Source organism: Lissotriton helveticus, chromosome 6 (genome assembly GCF_964261635.1).
Source record: "Lissotriton helveticus chromosome 6, aLisHel1.1, whole genome shotgun sequence".
Lineage (NCBI taxonomy): Eukaryota > Metazoa > Chordata > Amphibia > Caudata > Salamandridae > Lissotriton > Lissotriton helveticus.
Window position 1 is genome coordinate 256926868 of NC_136067.1, and position 20217 is coordinate 256947084.

At 42.5% G+C, this 20217-nt stretch overlaps 1 long non-coding RNA gene across 1 annotated transcript in view; it reads left to right on the top strand.

Annotated features, from left to right (window-relative positions):
• LOC144761325 (uncharacterized) overlaps positions 1–13396 on the top strand; it is a 38880-nt gene extending 25484 nt beyond the window's left edge. Inside the window, exon 3 of the long non-coding RNA XR_013595671.1 lies at positions 13322–13396. This is a non-coding gene — a long non-coding RNA (uncharacterized LOC144761325). The remainder of the gene's footprint in view (positions 1–13321) is intronic.
• The last annotated feature ends 6821 nt before the right edge of the window (positions 13397–20217 follow it).

A 20217-nucleotide genomic window follows, 5' to 3' on the forward strand; every position in this document is an offset into this window, starting at 1 on the left:
CGACCCTGAGCAGCTCCAGCACCGAAGTTCAGCCCCCCTGCATCCACGAGATCTGCGTGGGGCCCTTCTGCTCTTTGCTGCTCACCGCGTTGTCCAGGTCGCTTGCCCGTTGGCTAGTGGCCCCTTCACGACGCTCCCCGACGACAAACACTGCTGGTCTGGTTGCTCCAGACTGGCCTTGCTTCCCTCCATCAGAGAAGTATCCTGGACCCTCCTGGTCCACTCAAGACGCCATTTTAGGTCCACCGCGTGGGCCTTGCATTTGCCAAGACTTGTTGCCCCAATCCTGGGTCCAGCGACGTCGACAGCAAGAACCTTCGTGGGACAGCTCGCACCTCCATCCTGGTCGCCGACAACGCCTCCTGGTCCGAAAGACTGCAGAGCCCAGCAGCGCCCACTCACCTGACTGCGGTGACTACGCCCGGTGCCATCCTGGTGCCCACTTAATCACTGGCTAGTGATTCAGAACTTGGTCCCCTCTGCTTTCAGGTCTTCTTCTTCCCTGATCCAGGCTTGGATCTCTTCGAACTTTTCTTCACTGGCCGCCTGCCAGCAACTTCTTCTTCAGGCTCCTGGTCCGTCAACGAGGGTTTCCGACGCAACTTGAACCCTATGCAGCCGCAGCCCCTGGGCTAGGTAAACTGAGTACTCCGGTGCTCCAGCATAGTCCAACACTCTAAGTGTTCGGATCCACTCCCGTTTTCGTCCCAGATAGTCGGGTTTGCCCGAGAACAGTGACTTTGTAAATTCTAGCTTCCATAGACTTTGTCCCGCATCCCGCGTGAGAGTGCACACTCTGCACCCGAGTTCCCTAGGCCTCCTGCTGGTAATCTAAAGGTTCAGTAGTCCAGTCCTAGCGATCCCAAAGCCTCTGAGAATAGTTACTTACCTGCTAGTAATTCGCATTCCACTTTCATAGTATATGGTTTTTCGTGCCCCTCGGGCATTTGTGTAAATTGTGCAACTTGAAGTATTTTTATAAGAGTTTTGTTGTGTGCTTAGCTCCCTGTCTCATAAAGAGCCAGGGTAGTCTTGTTATAAATAAATATCTGTTTATTTTCATAACAACTTGTGTGGTGTCCTTTCACTTGGTGTTCAAGGGGTAATGTGATGGTAAAACAGCTGGCTTAACACGCCCTCTAGAGTCTTAGCCTTAGACTGCTCGTATCCATGCTACTAGGATAGCTGGTCTATAAGGTTGACTTACAACCAATCATCAATAAGGGTTGTTTGGACTGATACATAGTGATCACTGGAATAGTGAGCACTGCATATCAGGCCAACTTCTCACACTGCTGTCCAGAACCATCAAAAGCAATGCAGTGATGGCTTTGTGGTGATCGGAACTGACACCTTGCCCTTCGATGCTGGTTGATGACATCGCTTCAACGGACTGCGTGGCACGATGTTTAGAGATTATGCTGTTAAGACGACAGTCGCTGTTCATCTGTACCTGTCACTTCTGCATGCACTAGCCGTGTGATTGCACTTGGGTCATCACGCCCCTTCGGAGGTCGTAAGGTGACATCTTCTATCTTGTTGATAAGGAACGGTTTCGCCTCTCGCAGTTGGTCATCGCTGCCTTTAGCTTTTTACATCATACCTGGTTGTGGCTGCCTTTAGCGTTTCATTTTGTATCGATGATGGCTCTGTGTTATGTTGCAGCACAATATCTCTTCTTTCAGTCTTACTAGAATGTGCTCATCTGTAGAGCCTTCAACTTCTTCAATGGCCGTGTCTGGGCTGGAGCAGAGCTTCGACTCCACATAAGCCAACTTCAGACTGCTTTGCATCGACTTGGGGCACATGTGGCATGCACAAGCCGTTTGCTGTACCATTGCAAACTCTCAGAGAGGGGAGTCTCATTTCCTTGGAGCATGTATCCCCTACTCTTTACCAGATGTATCATCCTCCCCAGCCCGGGAGCATGCAAATGAATATGTCACACCCGGAGCTCTGTAACAGACATCTTTATTCTTCAGCATACAATCACACACTGCACTCTCCTTACGTTATAACCATTAATAACCACACCTTAAAACCTCCCCGCAAGTTGCACAATTCCTCTGTTTAGTCTGCCCATCACCAAAAGGGTCCTAGTGCACATAGTCTAGAGCAGGGTTTTAAAAAATAATTCTACAAGTTCAGCGTTTGCTTTTCGTTACTCTCTCCACTTCCTGCTTCCAACCTTGGTCTTTGTGTTGGCCTGACAAGTGCCCAATAGGTAAACCTGCTGCATCATTGGTTCACAAAGCTGATATTTTTTTAATTATATTTGACATGATAGAATTGCAATAATTCATCAACAATCAATTACATTTCCTTGCCAGGAAATGAAATATCACTCCCTTCACCCAGGCTCCAAGGTTTCTGAAGTAGGAAGGGATGCTACAAACATCTAATTTCCAACCTGTGCTGCCAAGCTGGGAGGTGTAAAATCTGTAACTTGGTTAGACTAGACATAAGGAAGCAGACACTTAACAAATGCGTATGCTTAACATTTCCAAAATGCCTAAATACAGCATGCCTTTAAGTAATAGGAGGGAGTGGGAAGTATGCAGGTTCATTCCACTTCCAATCATCACCATGCTCCAATATCACAAAAGAGAGAACTCTGAAATGTTTGTGTTTTCTCCCTGATCAATAAGGCCAACAGGGGTTCCTTAGTATCTGTAAAATGGCCCTCCCCCACTAGGTATACTAGTGGCATTCTCCATCATTGGGTTCTCACCTAGCATACCTAATATATCTGGGCGTGCTTCAACGCTTGAATTATAGCGGAGCTTGATGTTATTGAGGGATCTAGTATCTTAAAATTACATACAGGTATCCCTTAGTTAGTGGAAATTTATAAGGGGGATCCTTTGGTATGGTTAAAAACAAAAATGTTGATGTGACTGGAGGTATGAGCTTCAAATCAAAACCAGGGTCTACATGTTTCAGCCATATCAAAATCCCACTTAGGGTCAGGTGGCTTTTTTGTAGGTCCAAAGATTTATGATGATCCCTAACATATGGTTTGCAGCCATTATCCCGCATTTTTATCCCACGGACTTTCAGGCCGCATACCATTTACCCGCAAGGACATTGACCTCGCTTGCCTTTACAACGAATTACGTTGTAAAGGCATGTATGGTAAATGCATTTGCGTTTTGAAAACCACGATGACGAGAGAGGTAAGGTGGTTTGGGTTAATTTTTTAGGGGTGGGGGTTGTGCTGGGGTAGTTATTGTGTAGTGTAGTGTTGTGTTAGTGTAGTGTAGAGTTGTGGTGGTTGTTAAGTGTAGGGTCGTGCTGGGGGAAGTGTTATAGGGGTTAGGGTAGTGTTGTAGTGTTTGTGTAGTGTAGGGTCATTCTGGGGTGTAGTGTTTTAGGGTTCAGGGTAGTGTTGTAGTGTTTGTGTAGTGTAGGGTCATGCTGGGGGTAGTGTTTTAGGGTTTAGGGTAGTGTTGTAGTTTTTGTGTAGTGTAAGGTCATGTAGGGGTAGTGTTTTAGAGTTTAGGGTAGTGTTGTAGTGTTTGTGTAGTGTAGGGTCATGCTGGGGTGTAGTGTTTTAGGGTTTAGGGTAGTGTTGTAGTGTGTGTGTAGTGTAGGGTCATGCTGGGGTGTAGTGGTTTAGGGTAGTATTGTAGTGTTTGTGTAGGGTCATGCTGGTGGTAGTGTATTAAGGTAGTTTTGTAGTGTATGTGTAGGGAAGTAAAGTGCTTTATGGTAGTGTTGGGGGGTCGTGCTGGGTTGTGTAAATGTAGGAAAAGGACTGTGTGTCAAGGGTGGGTGTTGCAGGGGTACTACATTACAGTGTAGTGTAGGGTTGGGTAGGGTACTCATACTTACCTTAACTACTTTAACAACGAGTATACCTTTAATATGCATGCCTTTTCATTGTAAAGGCATGCGTGTTAAAGGCATATTCGTTTTAAAAGTATTCGTTCTTTTTATTTACGGCCTAATAGTACTTGCGGGATCAAATTTGCGGTATGATGGTATGCGGGATGTTTGTCTGCGGTCTGACATCATATATTCCTAACATATAGTTATGTTTAAACTGAACAGTTGTGCACTCGTGACACATAGCAATCTGCATTGCATCATTGCTACCTTTGTATGCCTTACCTTTTTGCCCACTTTTCACAAGATCATTTCTTAGAGAATATTTGTCTCAATGTTTTATCTCCCCATAGAGATAAACAGTCCTAAAGAGTGTTCTCAAAGCTCTACATATTGATTGAATATGCAGAGCTTAGAGGACACTCATTGGTTCCTCTGCGGGAGCGACACCTTTACAAAAGTGTGACATTAGGGTCCGCCCAACTCTAATACTCTAGGGGGAGATACAACTCCCCATAAACTATGGGGAGAGGTGTGCCCAACAATTCCCACAGGACTGTAGACAATAATATTACATTTTGTTAGTTGGTACATTGTTAAATCTTTTCTTTGCATTGTATTATTTGCCATTTTATGCATTACATTGTCAGTACTATCAGTGCTGAACAAAGATTTGCACATGCACAATAGTTCTGTTCTATGGCCCCATAGAACTACAAGGGGGGGGGGAGGTTGGTCTATAGCAGATTTTGGAAAAAGGGGTGGTGATGGACAGAGTTTCTGAATGATGCAGAATACTCTTACCAAGTCAAGAGATCATGGTTTTAATCCATCACCTGTTTTTTAGCTCATTGCACCATCCCAGCTCAGAACCTGGCTATATGCAAATTAGTCTGTTCCTGTCCCAGTGCATGATGGGAACAGGGCAAACCAAACTACCAAGCTAATTCTTATACTGGGAAGGAGACAAGCTTCCAGGGACCAGTTTCTGGCATCACAGCCTTCGTCGGCCGGGCTTGCTTGAATCCTGATGGTGCAATGAGCAAGGGACTCACGTCTGAGTATACCCTCCCACACATAGTGTGGATAAAATTGATTTTGGAAAAAGGGGGTGGTGATGGACAGAGTTTCTGAATGATGCAGAATACTCTTACCAAGTCAAGAGATCATGGTTTTAATCCATCACCTGTTTTTTAGCTCATTGCACCATCCCAGCTCAGAACCTGGCTATATGCAAATTAGTCTGTTCCTGTCCCAGTGCATGATGGGAACAGGGCAAACCAAACTACCAAGCCAATTCTTATACTGGGAAGGAGACAAGCTTCCGGGGACCGGTTTCTGGCATCACAGCCTTCGTCGGCCCGGCTTGCTTGAATCCTGATGGTGCAATGAGCAAGGGACTCACGTCTGAGTATACCCTCCCACACATAGTGTGGATAAAATTGATTTTGGAAAAAGGGGGTGGTGATGGACAGAGTTTCTGAATGATGCAGAATACTCTTACCAAGTCAAGAGATCATGGTTTTAATCCATCACCTGTTTTTTTTAGCTCATTGCACCATCCCAGCTCAGAACCTGGCTATATGCAAATTAGTCTGTTCCTGTCCCAGTGCATGATGGGAACAGGGCAAACCAAACTACCAAGCCAATTCTTATACTGGGAAGGAGACAAGCTTCCGGGGACCGGTTTCTGGCATCACAGCCTTCGTCGGCCCGGCTTGCTTGAATCCTGATGGTGCAATGAGCAAGGGACTCACGTCTGAGTATACCCTCCCACACATAGTGTGGATAAAATTGATTTTGGAAAAAGGGGGTGGTGATGGACAGAGTTTCTGAATGATGCAGAATACTCTTACCAAGTCAAGAGATCATGGTTTTAATCCATCACCTGTTTTTTAGCCCATTGCACCATCCCAGCTCAGAACCTGGGTATATGCAAATTAGTCTGTTCCTGTCCCAGTGCATGATGGGAACAGGGCAAACCAAACTACCAAGCCAATTCTTATACTGGGAAGGAGACAAGCTTCCGGGGACCGGTTTCTGGCATCACAGCCTTCGTCTTGGTAAGAGTATTCTGCATCATTCAGAAACTCTGTCCATCACCACCCCCCTTTTCCAAAATCGGTTTATCCACACTATGTGTGGGAGGGTATGCTAAGACGTGAGTCCCTTGCTCATTGCACCATCAGGATTCAAGCAAGCCGGGCCGAAGAAGGCTGTGATGCCAGAAACCGGTCCCCGGAAGCTTGTTTCCTTACTAGTATAAGAATTGGCTTGGTAGTTTGGTTTGCCCTGTTCCCATCATGCACTGGGACAGGAACAGACTAATTTGCATATAGCCAGGTTCTGAGCTGGGATGGTGCATTGAGCTAAAAAACGGTGATGGATTAAAACCATGATCTTTTGACTTGGTAAGAGTATTCTGCATCATTCAGAAACTCTGTCCATCACCACCCCCCTTTTCCAAAATCGGTTTATCCACACTATGTGTGGGAGGGTATGCTCAGACGTGAGTCCCTTGCTCATTGCACCATCAGGATTCAAGCAAGCCGGGCCGAAGAAGGCTGTGATGCCAGAAACAGGTCCCCGCAAGCTTGTTTCCTTACTAGTATAATAATTGGCTTGGTAGTTTGGTTTGCCCTGTTCCCATCATGCACTGGGACAGGAACAGACTAATTTGCATATAGCCAGGTTCTGAGCTGGGATGGTGCATTGAGCTAAAAAACGGTGATGGATTAAAACCATGATCTTTTGACTTGGTAAGAGTATTCTGCATCATTCAGAAACTCTGTCCATCACCACCCCCCTTTTCCAAAATCGGTTTATCCACACTATGTGTGGGAGGGTATGCTCAGACGTGAGTCCCTTGCTCATTGCACCATCAGGATTCAAGCAAGCCGGGCCGAAGAAGGCTGTGATGCCAGAAACCGGTCCCCGGAAGCTTGTTTCCTTACTAGTATAAGAATTGGCTTGGTAGTTTGGTTTGCCCTGTTCCCATCATGCACTGGGACAGGAACAGACTAATTTGCATATAGCCAGGTTCTGAGCTGGGATGGTGCATTGAGCTAAAAAACGGTGATGGATTAAAACCATGATCTTTTGACTTGGTAAGAGTATTCTGCATCATTCAGAAACTCTGTCCATCACCACCCCCTTTTCCAAAATTGGTCTATAGCAGATTCCAGCAGTTGCCGTACTTACCTATCCTGTGAAATTTCCCACAAATAGGCCAGTGGTATCCCCCTGTCTGTTTTTAGCAGTCTGTGAGCACAGAAGCTTTATACACTGGTCTGGGCGCATCAGAAATCTCCAAAGAGAACCAAATTCCGTGACTTGAATCAGTAGATTATTTAGCTAACCAAACTTCATCATGTCAGATGCTTTTGCCCCAGGTAAAAAAAAAACACTTCACTGTTTCCCCCCTCACCCACTTATTGAACCAGTGTGGTACCTTCTCATCCACTTCTGTCTTCCCTCCTCTCATCCACTTCTGTCTTCCCTCTTCCTTCTAACCAAAAACCATCAGTTGACTACTGGAACCGATCAAATGCCTGCCTTCTTCTCTCCCCTTATTTGTTTCACGACCTTGAGATAACATTTTAAATTGACTCACCTAATAATAACTGCCGACACAATGGGCCTGAGTACCAAGGGTAAATATACACATGTAAATGTATTCATGCATATTAGCGACTACAGCAAGCTGTTAACTATACACTTTTTTGCTGTTCATAAAGATGTAAACTTGCATGTGTCCCTCCTCTCAATTCAGGGAGTAGAGCCTCCTACATCAGGGTTTATGCGTGTAAAGTTACTCCTAGTAAAATTGAGCATGCAGATGGAGCTCTCTGCCACTGTGGCACAGATCTTTTTTATCGGAAAACATAGGAAACATTGTTACAGTTTATTATTCTTTGATAAAAATCCCCAAAAATATTTTAATGTGTAAAATAGATGTACATCAATGTATACAATTTATTATTAACCTAGTTATAATACAATAAGATGTTACTCCACATTAACTCATCATAATTAATGTGTATTAAATATGTTTTTAAACAATAATAAAAAAATCCCACTCTTACTAATATTTGTATTAGTATATTTTGTTTAAAGTTATGTGTTTAATTTTGATTGGTTTTATGTTTTAATAAAATGTCAAACGTAATTAATTGTTTAAAGTACATTTATTATAAAATGTTAACATAAAATATAATTACTTAACAATTATTGTCATTTTACACAAACATGCACACACTCACACATGCCAAACATGTTAAAATAATTTAAATAATTTAACATTAGTTCCAGTAGGGATTCAGTATATTTTCCTGCCTCAATTGTTTTCTATGGTGGAGTAATGCTGTACCTGTGAGCAATCTTGTGGGATGTTGGACTTACTCTAAGGCTGAACTGGAGTACATTTAAGCCTGTTTGGATACCTTTAGGTCCATAGTAACTTTAGAAGTGTAGTTTGTGAATAGCAGTAGTCTTACAGTTGTGTGTTTGTATTAGCACGTACGTCCCTAAATCCCTCCTCACACTTCACTACACCTCTCCCTCATTCCAATGATCTTACTGTTGTGTGGATGTGTGTTTATATTAGCATGTCCTTCCTTAATTCCCTCCTTACACTTCACTAAACCTCTCCCATTTAAAGATGCATTTCCCATTTTCCGTGCACTTTCCTTTGTCCCTCCCACATTTACTCCAGATATGTATACCTACGTGTGCGGAGGTCTTGGCACCTTTGCACAGGAATGATAGGAGAGGCAGGAGCAGAGGTCTCTGGCCATAGGTTCTCAAACTGCATTTTGTAATACAAGAGTAGTACTACTATAGTATTAATTTAGATACTACAATATGCAGCCTGTGAATCAGGCCCCTTATATATCCCTCTGCAATCAAAGTCTTTCATCATTCTCTTGATTGAGACAAATCTTGCACATCTTCAGCTTCAACATCACCCTTGTCAGTGCTTAATTTTAAAATAATAAGTGCCAGCCATCCCCCCCACGAGGCCACTACTGGCCCCTGCCAGCACTGCCGATGACAGTACAAACACAACTACTAAACTCACAGTACTACAAGTCTGACAATTGACTATTGCAGGCCCCCCCCCGAGTTATAAGAATGGATTGGGCAGCAGGTATTAGTCACTTTTAAGGTATATTGAATTAATAAACAGCTGTTGATGTGCTCATCTCTAAATTAGATAAACAGGGCCCCCATGTGGCAGACCTCCTTAAGTGCCGTTGTTGACAATCAAGTGCTAGTGCCGAGCACTGGAAACCACCAACTCAAATTAATTGCTGCCCTTGATTTTAACCTTAACCCCACAGACTAAATACATACCTCTCATCTCACCTGGTTCTACAGAATGTCACCATTCCTTGGCAATGTGTTGATTCTTTCAAATACACTTCAATCACCCATGCAGCAAGCCTTACTCACTTTAAAAAAATTGTTCAACTTACTTAACCTCAGTGGGAAAATACACCACACAGACCTTACTTCTCCCCCCTTGGAAGTTTAATAGATTGTGAGGACGTGTTTAACTGATACTTCTCTGGCTCTGCCCTTTCATACTGTAATTTCTATTTCTCTGGCATATTCCTCAGTATCATGCTTCTCAATGACCTCCACCATCACCCATTTATCCATTAGGAATACTCTAAGCTCTCACCCTTAGGTCTTTTTCTCCTGGGATACATGTCCTCCTTGGACCGCATTGCCTTCTCTTTCAGATATTTTGTTTTGATGAAACCCAAATGTATTAATTTCGCTATCTCAACACTTCCATTGCAGATTCCATCTCCAAAAACCTTGCCTTATTCATCACTTGATTCTACAACCCAGCCAAAACAAAGGTTATTTCCGTCCCCTCATTCACATCACCTTAAATCATCTTGGTCTTTCTCAGTCTGACAGACACCATCATACTAGCTTCCTCCACCTGCAATCTTGGATCATACTATGACAGGGAGAAACATAGTTCATCATTTACCACGATCATCTTGGCAGCTGTTTTCAACCAACCCAAAATCCAATTATCCACCACCCCATGCCTAAACATCCATCAAATGTTTGTCTCACCCTGGGATCTAGTGGGATATGGTTAGTGGAAGTTGTGTCTGAAGGTTGAGACTGAAAGGGATGACAATTGTGTTACTGTTTGAGGGGAGGGGGGTGGTAAACCCAACTCAAGCAGCAACCACAACCCATGTCAGAGTGAATGCACAAGCAAACTCCAAATTAACCTGTGTTCATCCCTCTGGTAGCTTGGCACAGAGCAGTCAGGCTTATCTTAGAGGCAATGTGTAAAGCATTTATGCAGCACTTCAAACAGTACTAAAGTTAAAGCACAACACACGAACAATCCCAAACTAATATGATAAAATAGAGTAAATTGTAATAAATAACTCAAGACCAAAACAATACAAATCCAATCAGTAGAACCAGAGATAAACAATGTTAAATATCTATGTGAAGATAGCGCCAAAGAGCACTAAGCGTCACTGTGGTTATCTGGTGGCGCTAGACCGGGGCAAAGTCACAAATTCAAGTGAACTGCGATGGAGCACGGACTGGCTTCAGGGACTCAGTTAGGCCAGCTGAATAAGAGTACCTTAAATGCTGGTTGCGAAGAGATGCGAAGTCCCGTGTCAAGGATTAATTGCACAGCAGAGGTGATGCAAGGTCCTGGTAGAGTCCCTAGGTCCAGAAGTGTACTGAAGAGTTGGTTCTAAGGGTCCAATATTTATATCTGGTGTTGTCCACTTTGAAGTGGAGGAAGCTTCTAGAGGTTTACACACCCCTGAGGTGTCAGGCATCCCCTTCCTCCCTGTCGTCCTGGCCCCACTTGTCTGTGGCCAAAAAGGACCATTGGTAAAGCCTTTGTGAGAATACTCAGGCAGAGCCTTTGTGATGGCCATTGTGATAGGTGACAGCTTTTCTCCTCTGTTAACTCAGAGGTACCCATCCTGCCAAAATCTATCTTCCCTTTTTTCTCACTGTCTGGAAGCAAAACACAAAGACAACTGCCACCTACACCTAGTTATGGGGCCCATGATCAGGGTGCAGACAACAAATGGTTAAGACAAGAAAATATAAACTTTCTACAAGTGGCATTTTCAGAATTGTGGCTAAAAATCCGTCTTTACCTTTAAGAGAGTTGTTAATTACAATTGTTTGACACCAACCTCAATGTGTCCACCTGCTCAGAATTGGAAGTTATCACTTATTAAAGGTAATAATGTAACCCAGTGTTATCCTATGGGAGAGGTAGGCCTTGAAGTATTGAAAAAGGAACTTAAGAGTTTCTCACTATCAGGGCATGTCAAACTTAAAATAACATGTCCCACTTTTAAAATGCAGTGCAACTTGCCCTCTGGGCTGCCCAGGGCCTACCCTAGAGGTGACTTATATGTATTGAAAAAGAAGGTTTGGGCCTGGAAAAAGGTTTATATTGTCAGGTCGACATGGCAGTTTAAACATTGAACACACAGGCTGTAAGCGCAGGCCTGAGACATTTTTAAAGGGATACTTACGTGGGTGGCACAACCATTTCTGCAGGCCCAGTGTTAGCATTTAATTTACAGGTCCTTGGAACATATAGTACCATTTTACGAGGAACTTACAAGTATATTAAATGTGCCAATTGGGTGTAAGCCAATTGTACCATGTTTAAAGGAGCGAGCACACACACTTAATCACTGGTTAGCAGTGGTAAAGTGCACAGAGTTCTAAAGCTAGCAAAATCGAAGTCAGCAAAACAGGAGTGTTGAAGGCAAAAAGAGAACCACACCAACAATGCCAGGTCTAACAAGGAGCAATCTGACTTTATACAATTACACTGAATCCCCACTCCTGTATCACATTTAAGATATATATATATATTTTAATGCAGAGTCCACACATATCAAACTTGTAATATATGCTGCAAAGCTGCACCCTAGAAAGCTCTGCAGTAAATTGCCCAAATAATCCAATATATTGAAATAAAAAGATACAAAAGGTAAATGTGAAGAATCTGAAATTCTAGCACGGTTTGGATTGGTGCATGCAACATTCTTTTCTGTAGTCCTGTGAGCAGTGACAGCTGATTATCCCTAGGCATATGCTTGGTCATAAGATCTGGTTTTGCAATTAACTGCTTCATCCTTTGCAGTAATCTCAATTAGATAATGCACTCTTAGCCATAATAATAATGTTAGAGGTTAAGTCTTCTGTCAAGCGGTACTCTTCAAGTGAATCTGCTGAAATGCTTTCACAAATTTTAAAATGTCATTATCCCCAGTGGGTTGATGCAGGTTTTAAAGCAAGGAGGTTGCACCATCCGACTTCCATCGCGCACCTTCCTGTCCTGTACCGCTGACGTGAATAAAGCGTTGATTCAGACCTACCTGTTGTGAGGCTCCTTTCACGTAGGTCAAAACTTTGCGTTGGGATATTTGCGGCTCGACCAGCCGCGAGAGGAGCCCCGCTGGGTTCTACGGCACTGGCTGGCGCTTAATCACGTCAGCGGTACAGGACAGGAAGGTGCGCGATGGAAGTCGGATGGTGCAACCTCCTTGCTTTAAAACCTGCATCAACCCACTGGGGATAATGACATTTTAAAATTTGTGAAAGCATTTCAGCAGATTCACTTGAAGAGTACCGCTACAGCACTCTGTTGACCAGAAGGCAGTGCGCCAAATGTAATCCACTGGGAGTCACGTATATAACAGGTGCTGCTACTTGCTGATTGCTCTCCAAACAGTCCGCCCAAGAAGAAGTGCAGAGAGTGCACGAAACGCGTCGGCAGAAGGACACTTATTTGGATGTTTGTTTTGAAAGGGACGTTGCAGCTCCCATGAATAAAGCGTTGATTCAGACCTACCTGTTGTGAGGCTCCTTTCACGTAGGTCAAAACTTTGCGTTGGGATATATATATATATATATATATATATATATATTACTGTGCAGTTACAACTACTGCTTTACTTTTTATTCCTACATTACTGTACAGTTGCAAAGTCTTATTTTTCGTTTCATTTATTCATAGTGGTACCTCGTATGTCATTTAATTGTGCTGTGCTGTCCTGTCTTCACAGTATATTAAAGCACAACATGGGTATTGTTGTCCTGGCCCCGCGTAATACCTCTGTAAAAAAAATGTTGCCCAGAGATTTTCTTTTTTGATTTGTGTTTTTGTATCAATAGAGAAGTAATTTAGCTTGGGTAGCCATTGCTAATCCTAGCCGGGTTTTTCTGGACGACATTTTTAAAAATGGTGGATGTGTTGCAGCGGTGATGTAATATTCCAGCAGCCATGAGACCTATATTTTGCATTTTGGAGTCAAAACATAGGTTTTGTGGGTCAAGTAGTCTTATAGAGACAGAAAATCGCTCCTCTTAGCAACGCTTTCGCCATTTTACAAAATGTCGGCTCTATAATGATCTGTTTTCTCCATCCTATTGGTAATTTATTTTAATATTGTTTTTGTTTCAGGTTTTCTGTTGATTCAAATTTGTGAACACGAGCGAGCAATGGCACACAGCTTCAGTGTTTTCCCCAGAGAAGTGTACGTGAGTATTTAAGCCTTGCTCAAACAACTTTGAAGCAAATACCCTAATCAGTAAGATTCCCAAACAAGTAAAGTAAAAAGACATATATAAAGATTCAAATAATAACAAAACAACAAACAATGGCTAAGGGGGGCAGGGAATATTAGTGTTTGAAGAACAATTAGCCTCATATACAAATTGTTTAAACGGTCAAACACTTTTTGAAATGTACTAAACCCAATTTTTAATCAGAAAAGAGTTTCCGAATTGTTAAAAGGATTTAGATAACAATAAGGAATTGGTATTTGCACTGGGCATGTTTACGGTGTCCCTTCCGAATACCTTTTGGTATGTATTAATAGTTTGAGACCGAAAACATTTTGGTGGAACAGTATAAATAGTATGGCAATGAAACATACATTTTCTGGCTCCCTGCATAGGAAGCCCATATAAATATAGCAGATCAGTTGAAGCATTTCCAATACTCCAAAGTTGATTTTTTATTTACAAAGTCACCAAAATATTATTCATCTCCCAGGTTCTTAGATTAACATTTAGACATGTTTTAAATAAAGCTATAGAAACACTAGAATAAGGATGAACCGCAAGCTGTTCAGCATACAGAATGGGCCACACACCAGAAGGGTTGACATATTTTGCTTCAGAAGGGCCCTTTTGTTGTTTAAGTTATAGCATGATACAATGATAAGGGTATTTTTTGTTGAATGTCAGCAACAGAAGGGACCAAGATCGTCTGGTTTTCTGTGTGTAACCTTATTTTGACTGCCATATTTCACCCACCCATAATACAAGGCCTGTTTATTTTTTTGTTCAAATCTGTTTTTATTGTGAACACAGCGATAAGCCTACAACCCCATTTCAGGGCCGGCCCCGCAGAGAAAAAAAAGACCAGTAGGCAGTATTAACCAGGGGAGGTGGAACCATTAACACAGCGCTCTGCCTACAACCCCTGGAGGGGCCGGCCGCGGCCTGTTTATTTTTAATTAGAATATTGATATGTTGGAAGCTCCATTGAAAATAATGGAGTGCTCCGGGCTCCTAATGGCCAGTAGAAGCCGGGAGCTCCAACGTTCCAATATTTGCTCACAGCTATTGCTGTGAACAAAGTCCTCACGAGCCCGAAGGGATTTCAATACCCTCAGACTTCGTGAGGCCTTTGTTTCATTTGTTAGAACATTCTGCCCTTTAGTAGCGGAATATTTGAATTGCCTTCTAGCCCTCCCTAGCTGGGCTATATTGGCATTAAAGTCCTGCTCCTTTGTTAAAGGTCCTCGCCTTCGCCTCTGGCCTTTAACACTGGAGCTGGTATAGTTTGCTACGGCGGGCTTAAAGGCTACGGTAATCACTTGGACTGCATATTGAATTTATTGTCTGGTATTTCATGTGCAATGCAGTTCTAAATTCCTAACCCAATGCCTCCTATGATAAGCTATCACTGTTCAGTTTCATTAGCCCGGAGAGTCATCTGCCTAAAAGGTGTGGCTTGCTTACCCATTGAGTGAAATAGTATCCAAGGCGCTGGGGAATGAAGCCTCCATCACAGATACTTTCCAGTAAACACTGACTACTCCAGAACCCACAGCGATGATTCATAGACAGCTGAAAGAAGAACAGATGCACCCAATCTTATGGCATTTCTCAACTGTATATGCCTTTGTGTGCATGTAAAGTACAAATTCTTGCAGGCCCTGTCCTCCTGTGAGTCTACATTTGTGTATCAGTAGTTCAGTGAAGGACACATTCTCACTCATCTTTTACAGGTCTGGAACCCCTCCTGTTGCTTGTTGTGCACAGCTGAGCATGAGTCAGTGTGCTCATAAAGCACAGGTTCTGGACCATCTCTATCAGGAACTGTTCCTCAATGAGTCAACATGTTTACGATTTAAGATATTAGAGCATTCACTGTCCATGAGAAAGATCCATGGGTAGCATGGCCATCAGACTGTGCTTGTCATTTTACTTGTGCTGAGAGCGCTCCAATCATTGGCTGCACCACGTCCTTTGCATTTTCATGATTCTGAATGTGACACATCCAAACCCTTTGACTCTGCATTTCTCAATCTTTTTCTTTTCTGCAATGTCAGGGAGCTCATACATTTAAATTAGTTTTCTTGCCAGAGCACACAGGTATTCTTTAGCTTCTCTGAGCTGAAGGAAATCATATTTTTAATGTCTACCAAGGATAGTCGTTGTTGGAAAATAGAGCATATTGCTAGATGTGTGTTCCATTTGTGCATCTTGAGTAAGTGGAGGGTGTTTAGTGGATCAACGGGTACAATAGATATTATGAACATGACTTTCATTGTGGAGCGCATATATATGAAGAAATCCCCTTTTTTAGGTTGAAGCCTATCAGACAGGGCAGCTGTCTAGTGTGCTAGAGACACCTTGGGGACATTCAGAAAGCTGATCTAGGAATGCATTCCGTCCATTGCTGACCATTGCCTTTGTGGTTTGTAACTCACATTTTACTGGCTTTCCATTTGCTTGGTTTATTAGTTTTAGGCTGTCCTGCTTGAGTTTGTCACTCCCGGGGCCCAAACCTTGTTTACTGTATTCTTCCACAAACTTGCTTTCTGTAAACAGACCTTTTAATTTTGTTCTTATCTTGTCACATTTGCTGCGCATTTAAAGACAGGGGACACATTTGAAGTTGGGTCAGATGCAATGCCACAATGCTCATTTTCAGGGCAAGAAGTGTATGATCTTTTGGGAACTATTGGTATCACTGGAGTTTTAGTCTAATTAGCTTAGAGCTCACTGCCAGTAGTAAAAATGATATACCATGTGAAAATCGCCAGTCCTGCAGTTGTTAACGCGGGATTTCTGGTCTATTGTTATAGATCTAGATCCCAACTCAGGTCGACTGAACCGTTGGTACCTGTCATAGAGTAAAAGGCAATCCACTACTAGGTCAATCAATTAATGACTTACACCACTCTAAAGAACCACTTACTCTTAATAAGTTTAAAAGTTTATTACAAAGCCAAACTTAACTGAAGATACAAACATCTCAATATAAGGTTCAAAAGATATACGGGTATCAATACAAACATAAATTTTCTAAATGCTCTTAGTCGGCAGAAGAATATTACCAAAACCAATTCAAAAATCATCAAAGTTGCAAGAATAGACACAAGCTGTAGCTTATGAGTCATTTACAGAAAGGAAGAAAATCCAGATTAGACTGTCCCTACACTAGACTAAGTGACATCCCTACTTAGCAAAATCTTAACCTAAAAAGGTGTCAGCAGTGGTGACTTCCAAAGAAGATCACTCACTTCCCTTAGTCTTCGTTGTAAATTGGTGTCTCGCAGTTAACCTATCTGCCTACCCATCCACTCTCTTAGGTTCCTCAGACCATCTGCCCTAACTCCACCCAGGGGTGCTGTCCCTAATACAAAATCACATTTACAATAGAAACGCCCTTTAGAGACGCCCCTCACGTGGTGTTGGTTCTGGCATTTCCCATGCTGATACTCCTCTGGGCCCATCGTTAGCGTTGACCTTGCTTCCCAGGCTCCTCTCCGGCAGGACGGTACCCCCCAGAAATTCCTGAAGCCTCCTCCAGGCCTGTGCCTGGTTCTCTTGAACAAAAGTCTATTCATCACTCTCTTGATTGGAACCTCCTCGCACCTGCAAACAGACACTTGTACTGTGGGCCCCAAATTCCGGCCTCCACTGTATCTTCTAAGTCGTAAACCATCGAGCAAGCTCCACAAATTGTGCCTAGCACGACCTTTCTCTAACGAGCACATACAGATCAAAAGAAACGACTTTGTCTATTCAGGCCTATTAAAAATACATGAACGGGCCTGTGCACTCTGCAAACCTTTAATTTCTTAGTTTAAACAGTATTCTAACTTATTACACACAATGATTATATGAAATATCTATAAAACATATATTTCAGTTCTATGATCAAAAATACCTTGAATTATAACAACATCAAAATCCATCATCGTGTAAGAGTGTAACAGCATCTTGTACTCTATGTGAACTGCCATGTGGCCTACACATTTCTACATTAGCAGAATTACATTTTCCCCTACCACAGTCATACAACATGGGATTTCAGCATCTTCTAACATCTCTTCAAACATCTACATTAGTTCTTCACACTTGATATAAGTATTCTATTTTCAATTAAACACTCTTATATATTTTCTCTCTATAAATTCGACACTCTTATATAATGTTTACTAAACTAATACAACGTGCTTGTAAATATGGTGCACTTCTATATTTTCTTGATTTGCGCTCTCTCAATCCCCCCTTTGATGACTTCTAGTAGTCATCACCATCACAACACCATCCCTGAGGTATGGACTGAGTCAAACTGAAGTCGTTGCAGTACCCCCTCGTTTCATCATCTCTAGAGCCTTCAGACTCCTGTACTGATTATCCTGCATCGCAGTCAATCTCCTCTCCTGCTCTCTCATGGTTCTTTGCAACCTGTTTGATCCATACCATTGGTACAGCCGCACCAATCCCCACAAGGTGATTATACAAATCACTATTATGATGATAGGTTTCAGTATGTACCAAATGAAACTCTTTCCTAAGTTGGCAAACCAACCTCCAACTTTACCCATTCCTTGACCTACTTTCTCCCACACTGTTACCTTTGTCAAATCCTCAATTTCATGATGTATTTCAGTAATGTTCCGAATGTACTTTTCTAAAGGTTTTGAATTGTCTGGAATGTAAGTGCAACATTCTTGGACCTTCAAAGCCTTACAGACTCCTCCCTCTTTGGCTAACAGAACATCTAGAGCAAGTCGGTTCTGAAGAACCATTGCCCTTATCGATTGCATCTCTCCCTCCACCAGCATTAATGATCTAGCAGTACTGGCGGACAACCTATCTACAACTGTTGCCAATCTTCTAATCTTGACATCATTTAGTGCTATCCCTAAAATAGGAAACATAGCACCAAAGACGTCTCCAACTACTTCCTCACTGCTTACATCCCTTCTTCCTCTAGCTTGAGTTCCTCCCTCTATAATTTCCAAATCCTTAGCATGGTATATTTTGGGGAAGACAATTGCCAAATAACATGATCCATACCAATTATCTGGTAGTTTCACGTATGCATTTCTTCCACACACAAAATATACATTTGGGATCACCTGCATTTCCTTCAAGAAGTCTTTTGAGTAGTACTCTAATTGGAAAGCATGTTCACAACTTACTTTTCCCACAAACACATTCTCGTAATAGGTTTCACCCCTATGTATACACAGTTTCCCCTTTTTCTCTCGGTCTAAAGCTATTGGACCATTGCTACCCTTTCTTTGGTGTGCCCTTTCTTCCTCGGTCCAATCTGTTTTCCATTGACCTGAAGCTTTTAAGATCTTCTGTCTCCGGTATCGATCATCCACTTGTCCTACAAACTTTTTCTCAATTTCTGACACTTTACAAGTCAAATTATTTCTTCGGGCGTATGAAGTATCTAATGTTTTCCAAGGAAGGAAAAATTTCTGTAATCTGTCTTCACTCTTATAATAATCCCACTTATTTAAATGCTTGTAGTTCGGCACTTCTGGTAAAACAGCATCGAAGTTTGAAAAATAGTATTCAAACCTATCACGTTCATAGAATATACTAAGCAACAAACTACATGTGATTCCATAAGTCAATGGAAGATGATGATATCTGATACCTTCGTCTACAGAGGCTGGCAATTTCATGCAAACATAACAATTCTTGGCCTCCATAGCATCAATGTATTCGTAAAGCAATTTAGCATATGCATTTGATTTAAAATTTCCCTGTGATTCATCTACATGTAACCTACGAGTCTCAGCTGCTAGTAAAGCTTTGTCTTTCTCTGTATTGTTCCCCTTTTGACCAGCAGTAGTAGGTTTCTGTATCGATGCAATCTTCGCTTCCTTTGATGTTTTCCCTTCATTTTCATGTCCCACTACATAAGATATAGTAACTACTAAAACTATAAGAAAAATCACTCCCACTAAAAGTGTGCCTACTATACATTTGGTCCTGCGGTTCGGGTTGCCAGCCTCCATGATCTCAAGTCAGTATAGCTCTGGTTTTCTTTCACAGCACAATGTCTCTTTCCTTTGTACAATGTCTCTTTTCGAACCACACCTGGAAGCTGATAATCTTCTCCGCAAGATCAGTCTTTGTTTTCTATAGCAACGGACAACCCTAGCCCTTCTCCGTCCACTAAATGGAAGTCCCTAGTTTCTTCTTCTTCCACTTGGCGCTAGGTTATCTCTCAATTTGTTTATTTACAAAGTCTTTCACACAGTCTTTTAGCAATCCGAAATTATACGTGTTCCAGCGACTCTAATCACGGCTTCTAATATTTCCAAACGAAGAAGGACCTCCTCAAGTATTGACCTCCTTGAACAACAAATCGGAAATTCTATTCTGTTTAAAACCAGGTCTCTTATTCCGCTCAGATAAGGAGGATAGGGGATATTGAGTGTCAGCAACCCTTCGACCTCCACTCCCGGTGTCAGAAACACTATTTCCACTGTTATGATGGGGTCAGTACTGGTCAGGGTCACTTCCCTCACCCTCCCGGATCTCTGTACACTGGACATCTGCAGCGAGGTAGGTCCACTCAGGAGTAGCGTATCTTCTGCAAGGCACTCGCACCCTCCTCGATCTTCTCGGACCTTCCTGTTCCTGTCCTTGTGCACTTTCGTCCAAATCCGAGTCTTCAGATATAGGGGCAAAGGTTTTCTCTGGAGCTGGCTTCAAGCTCGGCCTCTTTCTTATTTCACTTGGCCAACTAGCTTCTCCACGCCTCGCTCTCCTATATCTCGTCCTCACACTCGGTTCTTGATC